General features: G+C 41.4%; 1 long non-coding RNA gene across 1 annotated transcript; it reads left to right on the top strand.

Moving 5' to 3' along the window:
• The first annotated feature begins 16,890 nt into the window (after window positions 1-16,890).
• On the top strand, window positions 16,891-18,851 carry LOC127943041 (uncharacterized). Its single transcript, XR_008149533.1, has 3 exons — window positions 16,891-16,985; window positions 17,066-17,115; window positions 18,594-18,851. It is a non-coding gene; the product is annotated as an uncharacterized LOC127943041 (long non-coding RNA).
• Window positions 18,852-25,734: the final 6,883 nt, after the last annotated feature.

Genomic DNA, 25,734 nt, shown 5'->3' on the forward strand with positions numbered 1-25,734 from the left:
GGTCTATCGAGGCCTGTCCGTGTCTGCCTAATGTGGCTGTCTGTGTCTGGCCTATCATGGCTATTTTTCTGTACGGTCTATCGAGGCCAGTCCTGTGTCTGCCTATTGTGGCTGTCTGCGTCTGGCCTATCGTGGCTATATTTGTACGGTCTATTGAGGCCTGTCTGCGTCTGCCTATCGTGGCTATTTCTGTATGGTCTATCGAGGCCTGTCTGCGTCTGCCTATCGTGGCTGTCTGCGTCTGGCCTATCGTGGCTATTTCTGTTGGTCTATCGAGGCCTGTCTATGTCTGGCTATCATGGCTATTTTTCTGTATGGTCTATCTAGGCCTATCTTTGTTTGGCCATCATGGCTATTCTGTACGGTCTATCGAGGCCCGTCTGCGTCTGCCTATTGTGGCTGTCTGCGTCTGGCCTATCGTGGCTATTTATGTATGGTCTATCAAGGCCTGTCTGTGTCTGGCTACCATGGCTATTTTTCTGTATGGTCTATCGAGGCCTGTCTGCGTCTGCCTATCGTGGCTGTCTGCGTCTGGCCTATCGTGGCTATTTCTGTTGGTCTATTGAGGCCTGTCTGTGTCTGCCTATCGTGGCTTTTGTATAATTGGAGTTTTATCTTTTTCCACGATTTCCCAGTCTCTACTGTAATGTCAGTGTCTACTAATAACTGAATGCACAGCGTTGCCGACATCGCGTTCCCATTCTGATGACCGACTATTGATGCGATTTACATTGGTACAAGTAATCAGTTTAACATGTTTACATGGCAGTATTTTAATTTAGTTCAGATATAGAAGGTTATCCTACCTCTCAACAGATTACTCTTTCGGTTTAGGCATTTTTATTCTGACGGAGGTGATTCTATGGAGCATTTTCATTCATTCTGGACGCCATTCTAAGTTTCCGAAGGGTGTATGCTTCCCCTGCTGGATTACCACCCTCCATTATGCAATCTACAGCATTAATGCATATTACGTGTTCCTCATGCTTAAAGGGGGGCTACAATGCTGTTTCATGGATTCAGAGTTGTTCAGTGTTAAAGAGATGGATTTCATGCTAAACATGGCCAATTCGGATGAGTGGAGGAATCTTATTTCTGTGTGGTACAAGTTTCAGTAGTTTTCGATGATGGATCTATGACGTAGATGATGGTGGAACTCCTTTTGAGCATTTCTCTTGGGAAAGCACGCCCATACACATCTCGACCAGAGGAGAACGAAACCTCGCCCGTAAACACGCTTTGAAATCGTTGGCAGCGCTGCATAGGATTTTTTTGAGAATGTCTCCAAATAAGTGTGTTTTGGATGTGAGGGGAAAGTTTACCACGTTCATCTTCTCAAAAAACCTAGCGTTACATGGACCGTGGATGCAGTTGCTTTTCTGGGGCAGCAATGGAGTGTAGCAAGTGTTTTCGTCATTCCGTGACGGATGTTTTATAAACAAGAACAGGTTGGTGCTGGATTTGCACATCGTTTGCTATTAAAACATGGTGGAAGACCCCAGTCAGGTAAGTACAACTGCATCAGATTCTGTCTTTTGTTGGAAATCAGCACATAAGTGAATATATGTTATGGAAACAACAAAAAATCAGTATTATAGCTCCGCCCACAACATGCCTACAGGAGCTTGGTTTTCCAGAGAGAATCGGACGCTGTATTTTGTTTTGCAGACATGACCAGGCTGGGGACTTTTGGAGATGGGGATTCGTACTGCTCTGTGGGTACTCTGGATTGGCATGAGATTTTTAAGAAACATGCTTGTTGCACATCCTCAGTTGCTTAACTTGGGGTGATGCTTCCCCCTTTGTGATTTTTACAGCATGGTAGATACAAAAAATAGGATAATACTGCCATCATATCAGACTGCTGCTGCTAGGGGCGTATACTTCCCCCTTTACAATCACAGTTGCTTAAGCATTTTTAGAACATACTTGTTGCACATCCTCTATTGCTTAACTTTGGGTGACGCTCCCAACCCTCATCTTAATGTGATTTTTTTTTTTTTAGCATGTATAGACTTAAATTGAATGATATACAAACTGCCATCGTATTAGGCTTCTGCTGCTGCTGCTAGGGATGCATGCTTCCCCCTTAATGTGATTTTTTTCAACATGTTTAGACTTGAATGATATACAAACTGCCATCGTATTAAGCTGCTACTGCTGCTAGGGGTGTATGCTTCCCCCACCCCATACTGTTCTCTCAAATATTTTGCATAAGCAGCTAAGCAACATGCTTGTTGTATGCTTCTCTCCGAGTTTGGGTGATGCTTCCCCCATAAATATAGTATCAAGCAACATTTCTCATTGCTGGCCATTCAAATTGCATCAGTTGTGTTGGGGAGTTTTGGCATATGGTTGTTTTGGGGGTTTGTCTTGCTGCTTTCCCCGCTCTGTCCAAGCATGGCTGCATGGACAGGTGTGTGGAGTGTTGCCCAGAACATAACCATACCGCCAACACTAACTGTATGCAATTATAATTGTCATTAAATATACTTGACGGAAGTGGTCCTGATTAAAATCGAGCATCGCGTTAGTTCAGTCAGGTCATGTTAGTCAGCTGTTCCTGACGTGTACCAATCTAGTCTTGACACCTATCACCTGCGGGTCTATTTAAATTCCCATTATTCAGTGTCTCTCCATCGCATTGCTGCTTGCAATTAACTCCCTCCTCCAACCCCAACTCCACCAACTGAACCTGTAATCTGATCTAACTTGTTCTTTCTTTACAGTCTTCATTGGAAGCAGTCTCCATGACATTTTGTTTACAACTCATGTAATTGAGAATTGTAATTATGTATGCTTATGGTTCTGTTCTGTACCCCAGGGGGGGTTGTCTTGCTGCTCTCCCCGCTCTGTCCAAGCATGGCTGCATGGACAGGCGTGTGGAGTGTTGCCCAGAACATAACCATACCGCCAACACTAACTGTATGCAATTATAATTGTCATTAAATATACTTGACGGAAGTGGTCCTGATTGAACTGAAAATGAACACCGAGCCGAGCCAGATAATGACTCGTTCACGAGTCAAGTTCCGGTTGCATCAGTTTTTGGATCACCAGCAGTTCTTTTGGATAGTTTGATTCAATAAACCGGTTGAAGAAAATAGTTTACCGGTTCTTTTGCGTTCAACGTAATGGCGTCATTGGCGATGATTGCCCTTGATTCAAGCCTTCGGTTTACCAGGGTTTATAACATTAGCACATAATCAGTTCAGAATCAATCACCAAGAGAATCAGTTCGGTTCAGACGCTCTGTGTGTCGGTCTGCCGTGACGGTAGTGGCGTCTCTGGGGTCGATCAGCAAAATAGCTCCGGGCTCTTGACTGTGACACAGAGAGCCTCCTCCGTTAGTTATCAGAGGATAGAGCTGACTTAGAAACACATTAACTGTCCACTTGTGTCCAGGAATAGGACCGGAGAGATGTCAGAAACCTCCTCCTCTCCCTCCTTCAACATGGTGAAGGTTATCTGGGGGTGAACAGAAAGACACTTTTATATTCAAATTTTTTTTTAAACATGGTTTGAAATTATAGATGTATTATTTAATATTAGGATTATTATTGTGAATATTTCTGGTTTTAATGTGATCAACTGCACTAAGAAAAGTCAAATTAGTTCTGATAAAAGCTCTAGCAGCATTTGTTTACAGATGATAGATAGATAGATAGATAGATAGATAGATAGATAGATAGATAGATAGATAGATAGATAGATGAAATCACGCTGATTTAGTAACTATTAACGTTACTCATAGTTTTATTTGTGTTACAGTCGCGAATCTACTAACAAGAAATAGATTTGCATGCCACAGTCTTTTTCTGTTAATCTGCTTTGGAGCAAAGAGCATCCATACACACACAGGACTGGTGTAAAGTCGCTATCTGTCGAGAAAACTAAATACTGATGAAAGAAAATATAAAATAGCGTTACTTGCGTCTCGCTGCGCTTTTAAAAAGCATGTGAACTGTGTGTGAGCGATATTTCATAATAAGAGTCTCTGCTGTAGCGCCACCGCGATGAGACCATAGACTGTAAAAAAAAATGGACGTAGTATGTATATATATATATATATATATATATATATATATATATATATATATATATATATAATTTATTTTTTACTGTGCAGTAACACTAATTACATTTTTGACACTAAACTACTGCATAGTGTTAAACTATTGTTAATGTTGCTGACTTTAATGTATATATATAAATGCATTTTAATGCATAAATTGAATGTATAATTTCAGTAAAAAACACATGGGCAGAAATACAACTAGTGAAACTTGTGGCCAGCCACAGTCTTTTTGTAAAAAAGGCCACACGCAGGTTATATTCATTTGGCTAAGCTTCCCCTGCAATACACCACACTCAACGCACACGCAGCATCCATCCTGTGAGCCAATCAGGACTACATGCAGGATGCGAAAGGTCAGCGGTCCCGCCCGCAGAACGGAGTTAGAGCGATCGGGAAAGCGGACAGATGCGAGCTGCACTGTAGCGATTTATATTTGCCAAAGTTGTGTGCGTGCCTAAAAAAAAACCACACACACACTCATGCAAATTCTGTGGTGACAATAAATGGGTTAATCCCGTACAAGTCTTTTACTGGACGCCCCGTTGTGGATCTGTTGCCAACCAGCAAATACATTTAAAAGAGAAGAGCTACCTGTAGCCACTCAATTTTACATGGTCCTTCGAGCCGGAGCCCAGATTTACTACGGAGAAATGTCACAGCATGAAGAGGATGAGCCGGTCGTGCGTGCCAGGAGGAAGACAGTCCTCCCCGTGCGATATGAAGATTATAATCTCAGCGGCTTCACTCTCCCAAGGCTGTTTCCTGAATCCATGTCACCACATTCTCAGCTTCATCCTACAGTGCCTCCCAGCCTAGAACCAGAGGACTCTGCACGTGCAACTGGGATCACTCCACAACAGTTACCGCACAAAGAGCTTGATAACCCTCTACAGTGGTCTGACGATGAACCATGGGGCTCTGAAACCAGCATCCTCCAGCGTGAAAATAGGGACCTAAGACTTGCCCATGACAATCTGCTACAGACCCTGCAGACAATGCAGCAAGAAAGGGACACGTTTCAACAAGCTACAGATCGGTATTCACAAGAACTTTCTCAGTTAAAACAACAAATGCAGCAGCTACAGATTCAAATGGTGCAGCAACAGCCTGCAGAACAGTTTTCTCCACCGGTCACTCCTACGCGACCTGTACCTGCACCACGCCGTTTGTTGAGAACACAACAGAGCGATAAGAGCATTGCACCACTGTCAGCCCCACGAGTCAGGCCTGCTGAGTCAGATCAGCCTGAGCACAGTTCTGAAACATTCTTAGCCCCAACCGCTGTCCCCAGCGCAAAGCCTACCTTGCCGTACCATACATCACATTCTGAAAATGTCAAGTGGGATGAATCAAGGGTGGAAAGAACCTATTATTCCAGGGCTGAGATGCCTGACAGGCTGAGTTGTACATCATATGAGCCAGAATCAGCAGTCCCTCCATCCTTCGGGTCTCCCCGACGCTCTCACCTGCCATGCAGAGCATCCAGTCCGGTTCCGCCCGAGCTAGAGCAGATGTACCGAGGTCCAACCCCCACAATTCCAGACTTCGTATATCCAAACCCTAGAGAATTCTCGCGGCTCAAGATAGCTCTGGAAAATATTCTGCCAGCTACAGCCACTGAAAGATTCAAATTCCAAATACTTACTGATCACCTCAAACTAGAGGAGGCCCAGCTTATCGCCGACTCATACAGCCATTCACAACAACCTTTCACAAAGACCATGGCAGCACTGGATCAGCAATACGGACAGCCACATCAGCTCGCATTGCAACGCATAGCAGAGCTCATGGATGGTCCAAACATAGCCAGTGGGGACATTAAAACATTCCGACTCTTCGCCCTCAAGGTTCGTTCCCTCGTCGGCATGTTAGAACAACTAGGAAAGAAGGGCACCTTTGAGTTGCAGTGCGGCTCTCATGTCTCCCGGCTCCTAGGGAAGCTGCCGCACGATCTCAGGTCAAGTTTTCGGCGCTTTGCACATCCCTACCAAGTGCCAATCCCCACCCTTCTTGATCTGTCAGAGTGGCTAGAGTATGAAATTCAAGTGCAGGAGGACACAACAAGGTTTGCAGGAGCCGGTCGTCGTGGATATCCAGCACGACCACGAGAAGTGATCAGAGACCCCAAGCCATTCACTAAAAGTGCCACCATTCTGCTTGGCACAGAGAAAGCACCTCCATTGACAAAGATGATACCTACGGCCAACAAGCCTGTTTTAACCCCTTACTGCCCTTACTGTGACCACCACAAACACTCCCTCAACAACTGCAACAATTTTAAGCAGCTTACCATAGACCAGAAACGGAACTGGATCAAAGACTGCAACAGATGCTGCCGCTGTGGAAGGAATCATCAAGCTTCAGAGTGCAATCTGAGAATGCGCTGCAAACAGTGTAATAGCCGTCACCTTCTGGTCCTTCATGACATCAATCTCAGGAGTGAAGACCTCCCAAAGACTACCCCAAATGAAGGTACTTCTGCTAATGCCTGCCTCCTCAATACTATGAACGAGATACTTCTCATTCGTAAGCCTCCTGCCAGTCGAAAGGTTCTTCTGAAGATTGTCAAGGTCATTCTTCGAAACGGGGCACACAAGATAAAAGCTTATGCCATCTTAGATGATGGATCGGAGAGGACCATCCTTTTGCACAATGCTGCTCAACAGTTGGGCCTGAAAGGTCAGCCAGAAGATCTTCCACTTCGCACCGTTAGGCAGGAATTACAAATGCTCACTGGTGCATCAGTGTCATTTCATATCTCCCCCCTGTCTCAGCCCAGCAAACTGTATTGCATAAAGGGTGCATTCACAGCCCAGCAGCTAAGTCTTGCTGAACACACACATCCGGTTAAGACTTTGAGAGAGAAATACCACCACCTCAGAGGGCTTCCTTTGAGCCATTTAGAGTCAGTTCGCCCTGTCCTGCTCATTGGATCAGACTATCCCCACCTCATTACAGCAGTGGAGCCAATCCGTCTAGGCCCCCCAGGGGGACCAGCAGCTATCAAGACTCGTCTCGGATGGGCTTTGCAAGGTCCTGTACAACACCTGCAACATGAGGTCACTGAACAACAGTGTCTTTTAACCTCAGTAGCACCACCTGAAACTGATCTTCTCAGACAAGTGGAGAGACTCTGGCAGATGGACGTGCTTCCATGGCAAAGTGAAAAAATGAGCACAAGATCCAGACAAGATCAGGAAGCAGTGAAAATTCTGGAAAGCAACACAGTGAGAGTAGAGGTGGATGGCGTCAAGCGCTATGCAACCCCACTTTTGCGCGTTAAAAACATGCCAGACCTTAAGGCTCCCAAAAATGCTGTTCTCCCACATCTGCGGGCCATAGAGAGAAGGCTGGCCAAAGATCCAGAGCAAGCAGCTGCCTACACAGCAGAAATTCAGAAACTAGAGCGGGCAGGTTATGCAGTCAAGGTGGAAATAAATGTTGAAGAATGTCTAACCAACACCTGGTACATTCCCCATCATCTGGTCCAACACAACGGGAAGAACAGGGTTGTATTTAATTGCTCATTTCAGTATCAGGGCCAAAACCTTAACAAGCTCTTGCTCCCTGGTCCTGTGTTAGGCCCATCTCTTCTTGCAGTGCTGCTCAGGTTCAGAGAGCATTCCGTTGCTATCAGCAGTGATATAAAGGGGATGTTCCACCAGATCAGATTGCTTCCCGAAGACAGGCCACTTCTGCGATTCCTCTGGAGGGATCTAAATCCACAGGATCCACCTAACATTTATGAATGGCAGGTTCTCCCCTTTGGCACCACATGCAGCCCTTGCTGTGCCATCTTTGCATTACAAAAACACATCCTGGACCATAGCCAACCTGGGGAAGACGTCCGCCATGCTGTACTGAAGTCTTTCTATGTTGATAACTTTCTGCAGAGTTTCACCTCAGTAGAGGCAGGCAAGGGTCTCGTTGACAAACTCCGGAGCTTATTGGCAGAAGGGGGTTTCGACCTGAGGCAGTGGTCCAGTAACCAACTCTCCACCATAAGCCATTTACCTCCTGAGGCCAGATCTGACAGCACTGAACTTTGGATTTCACAAGGGCAGAGCAACACCCAAGAATCTGCCCTGGGACTCCTCTGGAATCACCAAACAGATACACTTTCATATAAGTACTGTCCCATACAAAACACTGAGACCACCATGCGCAGCATTTACAGAATCATAGCAAGTCAGTATGACCCCTTGGGCTATCTCATTCCCTACACTACCAAAGCCAAGCTTATAGTACAGCGCCTTTGGGATAAGAAAAGAGACTGGGATGACCCGCACTTACCTGCAGATCTTCTACAGACCTGGACAGAGTGGGTGGAGGAGCTGCCTGCCCTACAACACATTGTCTTTCCAAGGTGTTATACCAGTCCAATCAGAGATACCGACATGAGTCAGCGAGAGATACACATCTTCTGTGATGCCTCTGAGCGGGCTTATGGCTCAGTCGCTTATCTCCGCACAGAGGATCAATGTGGGGAGGTAGAGGTGGCCTTCCTCACAGCCAGGTCACGAGTGGCACCCAAAAAACAGCAGTCGATCCCCCGTCTGGAACTCTGTGCTGCACTGACTGGGGCACAGCTGGCTAAAGTAGTCAGAACAGAACTGAACCTTCCCATACACCAACTCACTCTGTGGACTGACTCCACCACAGTTCTCACTTGGCTGCATTCAGACTCTTGCCGATTCAAAGTGTTTGTTGGAACTAGAGTTGCTGAGATCCAGGACATTACAGACCAGCACACATGGCGTTATGTTCCTTCAACCTATAACCCAGCAGATGACATAACACGGGGGAAAAGCCTATGTAAGCTAGGGCCAGATAGCCATTGGTACCAAGGGCCATCCTTTCTCAAAGGTCCTCCAAATCAGTGGCCAGAAATCCCACACCCCATGCCTGCAGACGAAAGTGAGCTTCGTAAAACAGTTCCCTGCCTCCTTACCTGCTTCACAGCCAGCTTGTCATTCCCTGACTTCAGCCAGTATAAGACATTTGAAGAGCTACTGGAGTCCAGGGCCTGTCATGGGGCGGCAGGCAATCCAACAGCTGATGACTACAAGATGGCGGAAATCAGTGTCCTACAGCAAGCTCAGGAAGAGTGTTTCCCCTCTGAACTGGAGCAGTTAAAGGCAGATAAATCACTTCCCAGAAACAGTCGGCTAAAGGCACTGGCCCCTGAACTGAACCATGATACACAGCTAATCAGGGTAGGAGGTCGCCTTCGCTGTAGCCCTTATCTAGATCCTGATACTGTGCACCCCATTGTCCTAGACCCAAAACACCCAGTGTCCAAACTGCTCATACAGAGTTATGACACTAAACTCCATCATCCAGGCCCAGAAAGAGTCTTTGCAGAGCTTCGGCGAAAATACTGGATTCTTCGCGGCAGAGAGGCAATCAAACGTTGTCAGAGGACTTGCGTGGAGTGCCAGAAGTGGAGAAGAAACCCTGAAGTCCCAAAAATGGCAGACCTCCCTCCAGCCAGATTACGTTTATTTAAGCCTGCTTTCTACTCAACAGGAATGGATTGCTTTGGTCCATATACTGTCAAAGTAGGTCGCAGAAATGAAAAGAAATGGGGCATCCTGTTCAAATGTCTTACTACAAGGGCTGTTTACATTGACATCCTTCATAGCCTTGACTCTGATTCATTCCTTATGGCTCTCAGACGATTCATCGCTAGACGAGGCAAGCCATTCGAGCTATTATCGGATCAAGGGACTAACTTCAAAGGAGGGGAGAGAGAACTGAAGGAAGCATACGCAGCTATCGTCCCTGAATTGCAACAGCAACTGGCAAGCCAGCAAATACAATTCCACTTCAATCCCCCTAATTCTCCACATTTTGGTGGCAGCTGGGAAAGAGAGATTCGCTCCCTTAAACAGGCCTTGATGACAACACTTGGTGCCCAGTCTGTCACCTTCGAAGTAATGTACACTGTGCTGGTGGAGATTGAAGGGATCTTAAATTCCAAACCACTAGGCTACAGTTCATCTGACATTTCTGATCTAGACCCTATCACACCAAATTCCCTTCTCATGGGGCGGCCAGATTCATCACTTCCTCCTGTAATATACCCTGAATCTGAACTGATCAGTCGACGCAGATGGCGTCATAGTCAAGTCCTTGCCGACCAATTCTGGAGGCGCTTCATCAGGTTCTACCTTCCCAGCCTCCAGACCCGCCAGAAGTGGCAAGATGAGACATCTGATCTCCAGGTTGGCACCATCGTCCTGATTGTCGACCCCCAACTGCCCAGAGCACTCTGGCCAGTGGGCCAGGTGTCGAAGGTATTCCCTGGAGTAGACCGCAGAGTAAGAGCAGCAGAAATTAAAGTTGGAAAGAAGTCATACACACGCCCAGTGGCACGCCTCATCCGATTACCTGCCATACCAGATTAAAGGTACTTTTAATGGTGTAGGACAGGTTATAGGCCCTTTTGTTATTGTACATATTTCCCTTTGGAAATCTGGGGGCGGCTGTAAAAAAGGCCACACGCAGGTTATATTCATTTGGCTAAGCTTCCCCTGCAATACACCACACTCAACGCACACGCAGCATCCATCCTGTGAGCCAATCAGGACTACATGCAGGATGCGAAAGGTCAGCGGTCCCGCCCGCAGAACGGAGTTAGAGCGATCGGGAAAGCGGACAGATGCGAGCTGCACTGTAGCGATTTATATTTGCCAAAGTTGTGTGCGTGCCTAAAAAAAAACCACACACACACTCATGCAAATTCTGTGGTGACAATAAATGGGTTAATCCCGTACAAGTCTTTTACTGGACGCCCCGTTGTGGATCTGTTGCCAACCAGCAAATACATTTAAAAGAGAAGAGCTACCTGTAGCCACTCAATTTTACACTTTTTTTATTCAATATTTTTAGACACCTTTAACACAGAGCTGTACTTTCCAAGGTGTTAGTGGGCTGAGTTGGCATTAGAGATGCTGAAACCAAAAAAGAACTTTAAAAAACAGATTAATTTGCATTAATTTACCTTTGACATTTGCCTGAGAGAAGCTCACTTTTGTTTAACAGCAACAGGACAACACAGATGAAACTGTAACTGTAAAAACAAACAAATGTATAGATATATTTATCTACAGCAAAGAAACATTTATCAAAGTAAGGCAGATATTTTGTTGTGTTTGCAGACCGTAGCTACTCAAAAAAGTATAAATGTTCATAGTTTGTGTTAATATAATTATAAATACATAATTAATTCATTATGTCCTTGTGAAAAATTTGTGCACTTAATTGTATTGAATGTGTATCTGCCAAAATATCTGCCTCACTGTGAAGCTCACAAAAAAATAAAAAAATAAATGGTACATGCAGATAATGTAATTAAATAAAACTGCGTGCAAAAATTTAGCGGTAAAGCACTACAGAAGCAAGCAAGGCAGTGAGCATCAGACCAACTACAAAATGAGTAAGACAAAATGGCTAACAATGTATAAACACAACCACTAGCAACAGGATTAAGAGGGCCTTTACACTGGGCTTGTTTGGCCGCAGCGTTGGTCTGCTTTCACAATCAATAGTTGTATCAAACCCAGGTGCGCTTGCAGTCACCTTACATCATCACAAACGCACACGGAAAACGCATGGAGAACACAACGCGACTGAGCATAGTTGTAATTTTTTTTTTATTTTGATGCTATTATGCACAGCATTATAATTAATTTTAATTATTTAATTTTAATTAATTTAATTTGGACTTTTAGGAGTGTGTGAAATCAACCTCGGCTCTCTCATGTGTTGAGGAAACAATGATATCGACAGTGTTACGCATGCACGAATACTTTACTTCCTGAACAAGTGCGCACTCGAGTCTGTGTTGCATGCACATTCACGCGAACCGCACCACAGTATGTCAAAGCTTTTCAGAGATTCAGCCTCAGATGCAGTTTGGCATCTTGCCATCAGATTTGTCAATGCATTAAACAAAATTTCCATATATCAACATTAAATCCATAAATTTTTGCTGGCATGGTCTAAAGATTATCTGAGCTGATTCAGGTGAAAACAAGACCAACATCTAGGAAGAGTTTGAAAAAAGTAGGTTTGGCCATTATGGCATAATTGGTATCAATGTTCTCGGCATGACCCAAGGAATCTATCAAGATTAGTCTCATGATAATTGTCATGATCTCTAGCTGGAGTTCCTGTGAGCTTTTCCATTACAGACTCTTGCCTCTTTTCCCTGAACTTCATTCCCCATAATCCTTTGCCTGGACTCACTTTGAGCTTCTCAGTGACCAGCACAGATGCCAGCTCATTCCCTGCTGCCATCCTGCAAGCATAAAAAAGCAAATTTCTCTTTTAAAGAGTAGTGGCGTTGTTTCAAATCCTCACTGTCATTGCACATTGTTGAGTATTGCACTGCACGATGTTGACTGCCATATTCAGAATGCCCCACGTGGAAGCCACTCTGACTGAGATGCATTGTTCACATTGTGTTAAGCCCACTCGTATCCATCTGGATGAATGGTTCCTGCGGGGGCACCACCAGACCCCTCGTCAGCAATCTTCATTTTCCTGGAGGTCCATGGTGAGCTTACAAAGTCGTGGCATGCTCCCTACTCCACCATCCTTTGCTTTAATTTTTCTTCTGCTCTCTCCTCAGTGGGTGGCGCTGAATAAAAGGATTACGAGAGCATGCCTCCTCTTAATGAGGCTGTGCACCTTTGCATGCCCATTGTCATTGGATGGAAAGCAAAGCTCGTTAACCCCTCCAAACCTTGTAGGATGACTTCTGCCCTCGCTGGACAAGCATATTCCTCCTCCGGGCAGGCTGCCTCAGTGCTAAAATCCATGGCTGTGGTCCTGGTCTTTCAGGCCAAACTCCTCCAGGCCATGGATGAGTCAGGACCTGATGCTGCAGCTTTAAGGGAGTTGCACAGTGCTTAAGACCTGGCCAATATAGTGGTGCTGGAGTGCTGCTTATGGCTAAACCTCATAGATATTAAGGAGGCTGACAAGGTTCTCTCCAGTCTCCCCTGCAGGGCTGTTTGGACCTGCTGTCAAAATATTTGCAGTTATCCAGTCATCCCAGTCCATGTGACACTTCTTGCCTGAAATACTCCAGCTCTGCAATGGCCACCAGTCGCCCCAAGCCTGCTCCAGCACATTAGCCAGGTAAAGCTGCACTGTCACCTGCTCAGCCTGCTCAAAAGCCTAAGCCCCGACAATGCTCCCGCTCGGCCAAATGTGATCCCTTTCCAAAGTGCCAAGGACCCCGGCCCAAGCTGAACTTGGACCCTATGCACCTGGTTTCGTCCTGATCCTGAGGCCTGGCGGGCCATCACTGGAGTGTCTCAATGGGTTCTGTGGATTATAGAGATCCTGAAGCAGATCCTCTCACAAATCCGCCCAGGGGAGTGGTTCTTTTTGCTGGATCTGAAAGATACTTACTTTCACGTCTAGATAGCCCCCCATCACAGACAGTTCTTGAGATTCGCCTTCGAGAAAGCGGCTTATGGATACACGGTCCTGCCCTTCGAGCTGTCTCTGGCTCCCAGCACTTATGAAGTGCATCGACATGGCCATCTCCACTTTGAGACAGATGGGAATCCGTATCCTAAATTACCTTGATGACTGGCTCGTTTTAGCATAATCGGAGGCAGAGCTAATAGCCCACATGTCCCTCCTACTCAGCCACTTAGAGATCTATTCAGACTCTGGATCAATTTTCCCAAGAGCTCTCTGTCCCCCAGCCAGCAAACTTTGTTTTGGGGTCAGTCTTTGATTCAGTCCAGAGTCTACTTCAGTTGGGTCTGCTCAGAGAGATACCCCTTCAGTACTGGTTGAAACCTTTAATTCCACCCAATGGGTGGCATCATGGACACATCCACATCAATGTGGACCAAGCAATCAGCTTGTTGCAAGGCTGGGCCACGCCCAACATGGTTTCTCTTTGTGCATAAATTTACACAATGCTTTAATTTATCATGTGGGGAACATCCTTGCCAGAATTGTATTAATACTTATATAAAGTTCCTTAATGTATTAAAGTTTTATACATACTTCCCACTTTTCATTCATACCAAAGTCTTGCACATAAAATATGCTTTCATTCAACCCTTACGAAAAATAACCATGGTTTTATTATAGTAAAACTGTAGTAACCCATGATTTTTTGGCGTATTGACTGCCATTTGTAAAACCACAGATTTACTACAAATACCATGGTTAAACTATGGTTAATATAGCAAAACCATAGTTAATTTGTGGTTACCATGGTTTAACTACAGTAACCATGGTTTTTTGGTTTTATTTGTAGTAAAACCATGGTTAATTTTCTTAAGGGAAGTTCAAATATCAGACATATCTTATACAGACATTAATAGCTTTATCTGCTAAAAAGGGGTTATAAAACATTGATTAAAGTTGCACCAATTACATGAAACGCATCAAGCATATATGAGACATTGAGGTCTTATATAGGATGTTGAGCCATAAAATTGTCTCTTTAGTTGATTGGATTTATCAATTTGTCCATTAAATGGTCATGAGTATCACGGCACATCTGGCCCTCGAAGGGTCTTTAGACGGGGGAGTTTATTCTCTCCTGCTGATTGAGTTAGGGTTTTAGCAGTTGCGATCCCCTGAGGGATAAGGACCAGACCTTTACAGGAAGCCGGTCTCAACAATCGGTCATCATGTGGATCATTAATTAGTTTTACGACAGCAGATGGCTGCGGAAGAAAACTTTTGGTGGGTTGGAACAACCTAGTTGTCCATTTCCTGAAGGGATCCAGGAGGCTCTATTCATAGGATCTGCCCATGGCCCAGAGAGCTCTCAAAGGCTCCCTCTTTGAGCTACTTTTGTCTGCCAGCTTTGTCACTGAAAACCGCTCTGCTGCTGGCACTAGCATTGGTTAAGCGAGCAGGTGACTTGCAGGCACTCTCGAAAAGTCCTGTCTATCTTGAGTTCTGGCCTAAATACTCCAAAGTTATCCATAAGCCAGTACATGGGTATGTCCTGTAAGGCTGGAGTCAGACCGTCTGGACTGAGGGACGACTTCTCCCTAAGAAAACAAAGGACTTTACTGATAATTCACATTTGCGCAGCTTGTCAGTTAACAACGGTTCTGTGTAGTAACAGATGCTCTATGTGAAATCAGGCACCTGATGGAATTTACAACTGATTAGAGAACCGGCTTTACTGATGAGATGCGCATTAATCATCGGCCGATATATATCGGTGCACCCCTACCAAATATATTTAAAAACATGGCATACAAGTTTTAATAGAAATTACACTGAAGCATGTTTTATCATAAGTGCTTTCAAATGCAAATATAACTTACGACAAAAAGGATTTGGATACTTGAAAGCAATTGTTGCAATAAAAATAAAACACTTTTCAAGCAAAACATTTCACAAAATGAAGATTTGTTTAGATACACTGTTTAAAATGAAGACAAAATGTATTGGACACTTGTTAAACATTGTGCAACGTTTCTATATAAATCGAGCATCGCGTTAGTTCAGTCAGGCCACGTTAGTCATGCTTGCATCAGCTGACAGTCAGCTGTTCTTGACGCGTACCAATCCAGTCTTGACACCTATCACCTGCGGTCTATTTAAATTCCCAATCTTCAGTGTCTCTTCCATAGCATCGCTGCTTGCAATTAACTCCCTCTTCCAACCCCAACTCCACCAACTGAACCTGTAATCCTGTCTAACTTTGTTCTTTCTTCACAGTCTCTTCATTGGAAGCAGTCTCTATCACATTTTGTTTACAACTCACGTAATTGTGAATTGTAATTATGTATGCTTATAATGGTTCTGTTCTGTACCCCAGGGGGGGGTTGTCTTGCTGCTCTCCCCGCTCTGTCCAAGCATGGCTGCATGGACAGGCGTGTGGAGTGTTGCCCAGAACATAACCATACCACCAACACTAACTGTATGCAATTATAATTGTCATAAATATACTTGACGGAGGTGGTCCTGATTGAAATATGATTCTCTAAACAAATGTGGTTCCTCTGATGTGTGAACTACACAGAAAAATAGCCTCAAGACCTATTGCTTGAGCATTATTTAAAAAAGTGGCAAGAAAAGTGAAGTTAGTTCTAAAAAAAAAAAAAACTATTTAGATATGCAGATATTTAGTATCTAAAGAAATTCATACAATATTAAAACATTTCATTATATTTATATAATAAAACATCAGCTAGTGTCCTTATGCTAATTGATAACTTGCTGGGGAGGATAACGAATAACCTGTAAACTGTAAATGGACGTCTCTTCATGTCTCTTCCAGGTACGTATGTCCTAACCCTGTTAAATGATCAGATGGATAATAGGCTAAAAATCATTTTCTGGTCACACAGATACACAATGTGTAGGAAACGTATTTGTTCATGTTAGAAGTATTAATGAATCTGCAATGTCGAAAAAACTATTTAGCACCAATTTCAACCTAGAGCTACTCCTAGTTTTGAAAATAAAAAATTTGCATAAGGATATGGACAAGTTAATTTTCTTAGAAAACAATTCAGAAAAAGTATTGGAGGCATTGGAGACATGTTAATATGTATGTATGTAAAAAATTCAGTTCTGTTCATCCTGTGCAAAGATATTTATACATATTTGCTCAACCATAAAAATTAATGTCATGTAGCATCAGATTTATGATGACCAAGTCATTCACGCTCATGGTACATGCATAATGGCTACAAACACTATAGTATTTATTGTAGTCCTGTTTGGTAGCATGAGTACGGTAGTTTCTAGCCTACATGACCTTTATGAATGGGCTGGCATTAGCTTTTGAGTAATGGCAGGTGCATGCTGATTGCCAGATGAGTGGTGGTGATTTCTTTCTGGGAGACTGCAATGATGGTTTGTGCCAGCTTCGGAAAACAGTTGTCGTAGCTGGTGTTAGGTATGTGACAATGTTGGATGTAATACTTTTTAACAGTGTGATATTGTGTATAATCATTTGCATTTAAATGTTTTGTGCAGATGGCAATGATGGTTTGTGCCAGAGTTGGAAAACTTGTAGCTGGTACTAGGTATGTGATGGTATATGGTTGAAGTGTGTGTTTGTTTTATATTGTGCTGTATTGGAATGTGTATTCATGTTATTTGATGTATGGTGTTTTTAAAAATGATTTTGAATTGGTTACTTGGATGACTTGATTGGAGAAATGTATTGCTTGACATTGATAGGCTTTACAGTACATACTACCATTGTAGCAATTAGATCTTATTTTATTGTAATAAAGATAGAAACAAAGTATAGATATTACAGCAAAACTACAGTTTATAATTGTGAACAATTATTCTAATTTCTAACTAAGAACAACAAGCAAGCTACAACTGAAGTCAAATTCTTTTCAAGCTGTTTTAAAATCTAAAGATTAGACCCACATAGAGGTATTCATAGCAATGAAATTTTATTAATATAAGAATATTTAAAATTACAGTAAAATTACAATATTAAAATTTAAAAGTGATTATAGACTGTTTCAACGGCAACAACATAAACAAACGTTACTGTTCATGCGCGCTTTTGTGGCCCTAACTTAACTTCTGGAAGACTTCCAAATAGAATCAATAACAACAGCCAAGTCCCTCTAGAGTAGATATTTTTTTGATAACAAACAAAATATGTTTGCTGCGTAAATCAGGCGGACTTCATGAAAATGCAAATTAATTCCTTGCAAGCAGGAGATACTTTAAAACGCGAGAAATAGAGGTTTCCCCAGTAAACAAAGCAGAGCTACGCTCACAAACGCTGCATTATCAGGAATATAACATGCAAGTCTTCCTTCAGAAATACAGTGATATATAAAAACACCCGTGCCCCGTTTTGATATTTAAACATAAATATAAGGAATTATTATTATTATTAAACGTGCAGTTCATGCTCATGTTTATTCAACGAAGCCTTTTGGAAAATCGATCAGTTTTAAGATCGTGGCGAGTCTCCACAAATAAATAAATGTATGGGAAACACATCCCAGACCACAACCACCTGAGCACTTCAGTCTACTCATCAGCTTAACTTTAACTGCATTTGTAGGCGCGTGCGCCTGATGAAACCGTCTATAAGACAAGCAAGCAAGCTAGAACAGAATTCCCTAACTTTTTGCACAAATTTCCATGGCTTCCCATGATTTTTATTAATAGGCTATTTTAGTTTTTTTTCATATGTTTGTGATTGCTGGATAAGCATTTTTTAAATCATTTCCGGTAAGCATAGCTACAACAACAACAAACAATCATCATACACATTTACTTTTAAGACTTGTAACTCTTCCAGACATTTAAAAATTGCCAGGAATTTCCAGATTGTTCATGACTATGTTGCAAATACATTTAAAATCAAGAAGACACACAAATATGGAAACCTGGTCTCAATAAACAGTAAAATGATGAGCTGCTGCCTTTGCTGGTATCAACCAAAAGTAAAATAAACACTGTTTACTACTAAAAGAACATCTGTTTTTTTTTCAGTGTATAATGTACATCTCATTGCTTTTCAAAGATTAGCATGAACAGCGTCTTAACTACATGAAGGCTGAAGAAGGAATTGATGTTCCTGGTCTCCAGCCCTTCTCAGCCTAAACTCATCAGGGTCCTGGGATTGAAAGTTTCTCCTCCAGCCATTTATTTAACCTGATCATACGTCACATCACTAGATCCAGCCGCTGAAAATGTGTCAATTAATAAAAAATGCACATTTGAATTTTTGCATATTTAATTTTATTCTCAGATTCTCAACAATCCTTGTATGCAGTTGTCAGTGGCTCCTTGTGAATCGTGATCTTTTTACTTTGACACTCACCTTGATGGGTTTCCAGATTCAGCTGAGAGTACACAGTGTCTGAACCTTCACTCGTATTACCTGAAAGATGCTAACAGTTAATATCACTAGTGCTGACTGTGTGTTCAACAGGGATATGAAATGTGTCATCATATTCATAAAATCTATACAACTTCTACAGTAAATAAATAAATAAATATATATATATATATATATATATATATATATATATATATATATATATATATATATATATATATATATATATATATATATCTTTTTTTTTACAATTATATGTTCGACCAGATTACCTCAAGATATTGTATTGTTATCTGAATGCATTGACCTTTATGGATCAGGCTGATTTCACAATGTTTGTTTAGGAAAATGATAAAGTGAAAAAAGAGAAAAAGTGTTTGTAGCTATTTTGTGTTGTGGGAGAAATTATAATCAAATGTGCTTTTTACCGCAGAGGTCTTTAGCTCTGCTGAACATTATTGTCATGATCATAAAACCATAAGAACATGAACTTTTGTTTCAGTTTACCTTTGTTTTCTTTCTTTTTCTTCTGTTTCTCTGTAGATTTTAGCTAAATTTCAGGTAAGTGAGTTCAGTAGGTCCACTTACAATGTCTATAATGACAACAGAGAAAAGGATGAAACATTTGTTTGAACTGAATTTGCTCTGCAAATACCAGTGAAATTTAAAACAGGGAGATTTGATTATTTAGGAAATAACTACTGCCTTAGTAAATGATCACCTGTGCTCATGTCTTTATTTCTTGTGGCATCAAGAGAGTCATAAATATGAGCAGTTCCTGTAATAAATTAATGCATCTTATTAATTTAAGCCCACAGAAAAATACTGTTTTCATGTTGACACAGATTAAAGCTAAACTCAGCTAAATATGTCATGTTCTATTAACAGGATAAATTACATTTTAATTATTTAGTCTGAGATCTGTGCACATCACAGAGGACCTCTCCTGGACTGAAAACACCGCAGCACTGGCCAAGAAATCACAACAGTGTCTCTACTTCCTCTGAAAACTGAGGAGAGCCAGAGCACCACCCCCCATCATGTACACATTCTACAGAGGCACCATCGAGAGCATCCTGTCGAGCTGCATCAATTTGTGGTATGGCGCCTGCAACGCGTCCTGCCGAAAGACTCTACAACGCATAGTGAGAGCAGCTGAGAAGATCATTGGAGTCTCTCTACCCTCCCTCCAGGACATTTATGGAACACGTCTCACCAGCAAAACCCTCTGCATCACAGGTGATCCCACCCACCTATCACACAGCTTCTTCAGCCTGCTGCCATCAGGGAGGAGACTGCGGAGTCTCCAGGCCAGGACCAGCAGACTGAAGGACAGCTTCATCCACCAGGCTGTCAGGAAGCTGAACTCCCTCCCGAACCTGCCCCCCTCCCCTCTTCTTCCCCAGGCAACACTGAACTATGAACCCCCCCCACACTAATTATATGATGACATGCACGAGTCACTTGTGCAGCATTGGTCTGCTCACTCACCGCTCACTACCTCATTCGGCATGGAACTACCTCATCAGTCCGTTAAATAACTGCTCTTGGTCTTTTGTCACTTGTCACTTTAATCAGACTTAAGATATTTTTAATAAGTGATTTTTTTTTTGCACTAAAAAATCTTTTAACTGCACTGTTGTTCACTTCATTGATTTGCACTATATCTGTCATTTACCTTGCGCTGCTTTATTTAACTTTATTTTTAACTTTTATTTTTATTATATGTATTTTTTTTTATAATTCCCTTATTGTATAATTGTATCTACATTTTATATTTGATCTAGTTATTTTTTTTTTTTAGGCTTTAATGTTAATGTTATCTGTATGCACCGGGGTCTGAGAGTAACGCAATTTCGATTCTCTGTATGTATGTACTGTACATGTGGAAATTGACAATAAAGCAGACTTGAACTTGAACTTGTGAGCTGAAAGTTATTTCTAAGTATCTTCAGTCTCAGCTTGTAAAGATTTATGGTCAAATATTTAAGGTTAATGAGTAAAGACTGACCAGACATAAGTGTTTTATGTCCTGCTTCACTCTGGTTCTGCTCTGATGTCTGACTGCTGTTCTTCTGCTGACTGAAACAAGAGAGAGACTGAGATCTTCCACCTAGACAAACAGAAACTGTTCAGGAAAATATTTTGAGGGGGGAAAAATGGCTTTAGTTTCCTTTAGGCATACATAAATTTGCTAATTTGTAGTAGTCTGTTATTTGGAGTAGTACCTGCTCAGCAGAAAACTACCTAAAAACCCTTTAAAATCAGTCAACGTACAGGTTTTGTCAGTTTGGGAGACCGGTTAAGATCAGATAACCAGCTGTTGTAGAACGACAGGTCAGAGGTTTAGGAAATGTGTAACTGAATTTTAATCTGGCAGAAGATGAACCTTTGTAGTTTCTGTAGCGCCACAGCAGGACCAAGAAGACAATCATCAAAACTGTGAGTCCAGCAGTCACTCCAACTATCACAGGATTGAGATCAGATCCTGATGTTCTGGAGGAAGCTGAGATCAACACATTGTACAGTCATATTAGTGCTGTATATTACACAGAAACATTTCAATAGTGTTTACAGTTCCTACTCTCACCTGTGACTGAGATCCAGCTCTCGGGTGACTCTCCTCTCTCTCTGTGTTTGCAGGAGTAGAAACCCTCGTCTGACTTTGAGACATTAGAGAGGATCATCTCTGTAGTTTGACTCCGGATGAGTGACCCATCTTTATAGAAATCAGCTCTGAGGTTTGGTGGAGTTGAATGTTGATATAAACAGTGTAGAGTCAGAGTCTCTCCTTCAGTCACAGGATGAACAGGACTCTCCAGAATCACACCAACTACAGAAACAGAGCAAACATCAACTGATGAACAGTAAGAATCAGCGTGGTGCCAACAATAATAACAATAACAGTAATACTAATAATAATAAAGGGTAAATTGCGTGAATGAATTTAGAACACAGTCTAGATGACGTCTATTTATATCTAAATCATAAAACGGGGGCTTTGTGAACTGAATAAACACAGAAACACAGACTCACTCACTAACTTTTCTCTCCAGATTCAGACTCACACCAGTACACTCCAGTGTCATCTGTGCTGGTGGATCTGATTGAACATGTGGATCCTGTTTGTGTTCCCCACAGAGATGAACAACCTTCCAGCCGTCCCCATCTGTCTGTGTATCTTCTTATCTTTGCTTAAACACCAGACTGGTGGGACCTGACAAAAGTCAAAGGTCAAAAACAGACTCACGGTGTACAGTGATATTAACAGGATGACTGTTCTCTCCAGATTCAGACTCACACCAGTACACTCCAGTGTCATCTGAGAAGGTGGATTTGAATCCACATGTAGATCCTGTTTGTGATCTCACTGAACAATCTTCCAGCCCCCATCTGTCTGTGTATCTTCTCATTCTCCATCCAGTAGAGTTACTCTTCTCCTCACAGCTCAGAGAGAGAGACAGATATGAAGTGTTGAGTTCTGCTGGGACTGACGATCAGAGAGACTGGAGGAGAAACACCTGAGAAGACAATTACAACTACACTTCAGAAATCAACTCAAGACACTTTTATTGATCTAACACTTCACACAGCCTAAATAGATTCAAAGCAGCTTTTCAGATAAATATTAAAGTTGTAATATATAAAAACAATAAGTCTTTGCTGAGCATTTATTTCTATTTAAAAGGATCCACAATTAAATTTTTTGTAGCTGTGTTGCTTACATAATTTATTAATTGTTGCACTTTAACATTCAAAGCTTTACATCACTAAGTGGAAACTTAATGTGGTGTACTGTTGCTAAAGTTGCTAAATAAACCAGCAGACGATGTATTTACAGAACAGAATGTTATTTTGACAACTTAAGTTATTAAAAACAGCAGCTCTTAATATATACCTGTGGCATAGAAATATCAGAATATTATAGCAAAGACCCCAAAAGGTAGGCTAAGGTGAATAATGTTGAACTGTTATCAGTACCAAGTTTATGAAACACACACACACTGCCACACACACACACACACACACACACACACAGACACAGACACACACACTGCCCTTCACCCACTGTTAATCTATAGTGCACATTTTTTTGCACACTTAAACTATTCTGACACCTATGCAGTAAAGTTCACTTAAAATACTTTTCATTGATAAAAGAAAATGTGTCTCCTGGTGGGAAAATAAAGACTTTTAAGATGAAAATGAAATTATAACCAAGAAGATCAACCGATCAGCCATTTCCACTCCATAGTTTTTGTCACAACTTGCTTTTTGACTATTATACCAAAGATTATTATTTTCTATATGTATTTTTGTACTGTTATTTTTAATGGTTTAATTCATTATTATTTAATTATCTTTAACTGTAGAAGCTGCTAAATATATTCAGCCACACAGACTTAAACTTTCTTTATATTTTTGATTGATTATGTGAGAAACCAGTTGTGAGGTTATTGAGGTCCGGATCTCTGTATTTTTCCGAGATGTACTTTGCGAAATAATTGCCTAATATTGTATCAACTCTTCCTTCATGCAGTAAAGAAATTGTACGGAAATTTAAGCCTCCTCATCTGAGCTGCCTTAGCCGTCTGTCACGGAGACAGTCACTGCTAGTTAATGTCAACACATATTTGAGATGACCAATCAAATCAGAGTAGGCAGGCTTTATGTTCACAGAAGCTGCATAGAGTGAATTTCAATGCAACGCTTCAGTTAGCGGCTATAAAGTGTGGGATAAGATGTAAGTAAGTAAGTAACATAAAAATGTTAAATGCCTGACAAAAATAATCAGGAATGCAAACTAACAATAAAATATAATATTTTATATAATTTTGCCATTTTGAATTGACGTGATTCATGTAATATGATTCTAAACTGTTAATATGATGGGACAAGAAATGCGGATTCTTATTTTTAATTAGATGAATATTCAGAATTCTAGTAATAATCATGTAATTTGACCACCAAGCCTCCACATATTAGTGTCTGCGCTATATCAGTCCAAAATATGTGAGCAATAAAAAGGTCTTTGTACTTGTTTACAATAGTGTTGCAGATATCTTTTAACCAACTCGGCTTTACTGTAGCTCATGGGAAACACTAAAAGCCAAGTGAAGACGTGGAAATAAGTTCCTTGATTAAACCACACAGCTCAAGAGAACAGCTGGACACGTAGGGTCTCACCTCAGTTGTGGTAATGAGGGTGAAAGAGAGCATCGGTTATTCACTTGTTAAAAGGATGCATTTATAATCATGATAAAATGTGATCAACTAGTCTGTAACAGTTAACTGTAGAATCAGTCATGTGTCATGAAATATATGAATCAAATCGACTCACCTTCAGTATGTTGAGAGATGTTTGAGATCAGCACTAAAAACACAAAGAGAAACCTCATTACAATGTGAACATTGAGCTGATAGTTATAAAGATTAACTGGTTCTGTATGTGTCTAGATAAACATGAAATGATCTGACTGGTATTTTATAGATTTGATCACAGCAGAGAAGTGTTTAGGGAACTTCACTCCAACAGTCTGATCACGAGCAGAAGAATAAAGACAAACTCTTACTAACTGTGAACTAGTGAATATTACAACAACAGCAACAATAACTGTAAAACAAACCAACAGAACTGATTCAACAGCATTACACATCACAAAACTGAATCACTGAGCAAACACACTGATCTACAACACAACAGAGAGCATTTCTCTTTCACAAACAGCACTAACTGCACACTTCCTCTCTCAAACTCATCTTTCACTCATATTTGAATTTATTGAATTCATCATATATCATGAACTACAGCTGGATTTGAAACTCTGAGATCAGACAGAAAATACATAAATCTAGGAACACAAAAACACTTGATCATTTACATCATATAATAACTATTCCACTGAAACACATTATGAGAAAATAATACTCACAGAGCAGAAGAGGAAGTGGACTGAGCTCCATACTGACTGAATGATGTCAGACGCTTAAAGACACAGAGTGTGTTAAAGACTCTAGACCTACCCCATGTGTTACAGAATATGAAAAGTTGTATTCTAGTGTGTTTGATGAACAATGGAAATGGAGCGATATATTGATTGCTGTTTTCAAATGGTGGTATTAGCTGTATTTATGTATTTACATGACAATAAAGTGAACAACTGCGGCTCCTCCCTGACTGGTTAGTATGGTGGAGATGAAATAGATCAAACCAAAACACAAATATGATCTTAACATCAACCTATTTCTATTCTGTCAGTCCTCTGACACTGATATATTTGTACGTGTGAACACAGTTTAATATTCATACACCAAGGCCAGGGATCAGGATATGTACCTAAAACCTTACAAACTGGTTGTTATTAAGCCTCTCATAAAAAAGGAACTTGATCGTACAGAATTAGTTAATTACAGACCTCAAATCTTTGGTTTCTGTCAAAAATGCTAGTAACACATAATAATTGTAATTTAATTTCAATGTCAATATCATCTTTGTTCATTTTTTTAAATAAGTTGTTGTTGTTGTTTTTTGTTTTTTTTTGGGGGGGTGGCCTTTTCGCCTAAATTTGACATACTCAAATTTAAATGTTTGCCCTATACATATACAATGGAGGATATATATATTTAATTTTAAAGAAAACCCTTTGAACTACACAATATTATTTACGTTTTTTTTAATGTCTCTTATTCAGGTTCTGTAAGGTCCAGCTCTTTTGTTTGATGCCACTAGGTGCGAATACGCTTCTAAACAGGGGTTATTGCATTAGTGAAGCAAGTAAACTTTTTGCATCTATTCGTGTCATTTAGAGTTTCCTTTGCAAAA

This window comes from Carassius gibelio, chromosome A22 (assembly GCF_023724105.1).
Source record: "Carassius gibelio isolate Cgi1373 ecotype wild population from Czech Republic chromosome A22, carGib1.2-hapl.c, whole genome shotgun sequence".
Lineage (NCBI taxonomy): Eukaryota > Metazoa > Chordata > Actinopteri > Cypriniformes > Cyprinidae > Carassius > Carassius gibelio.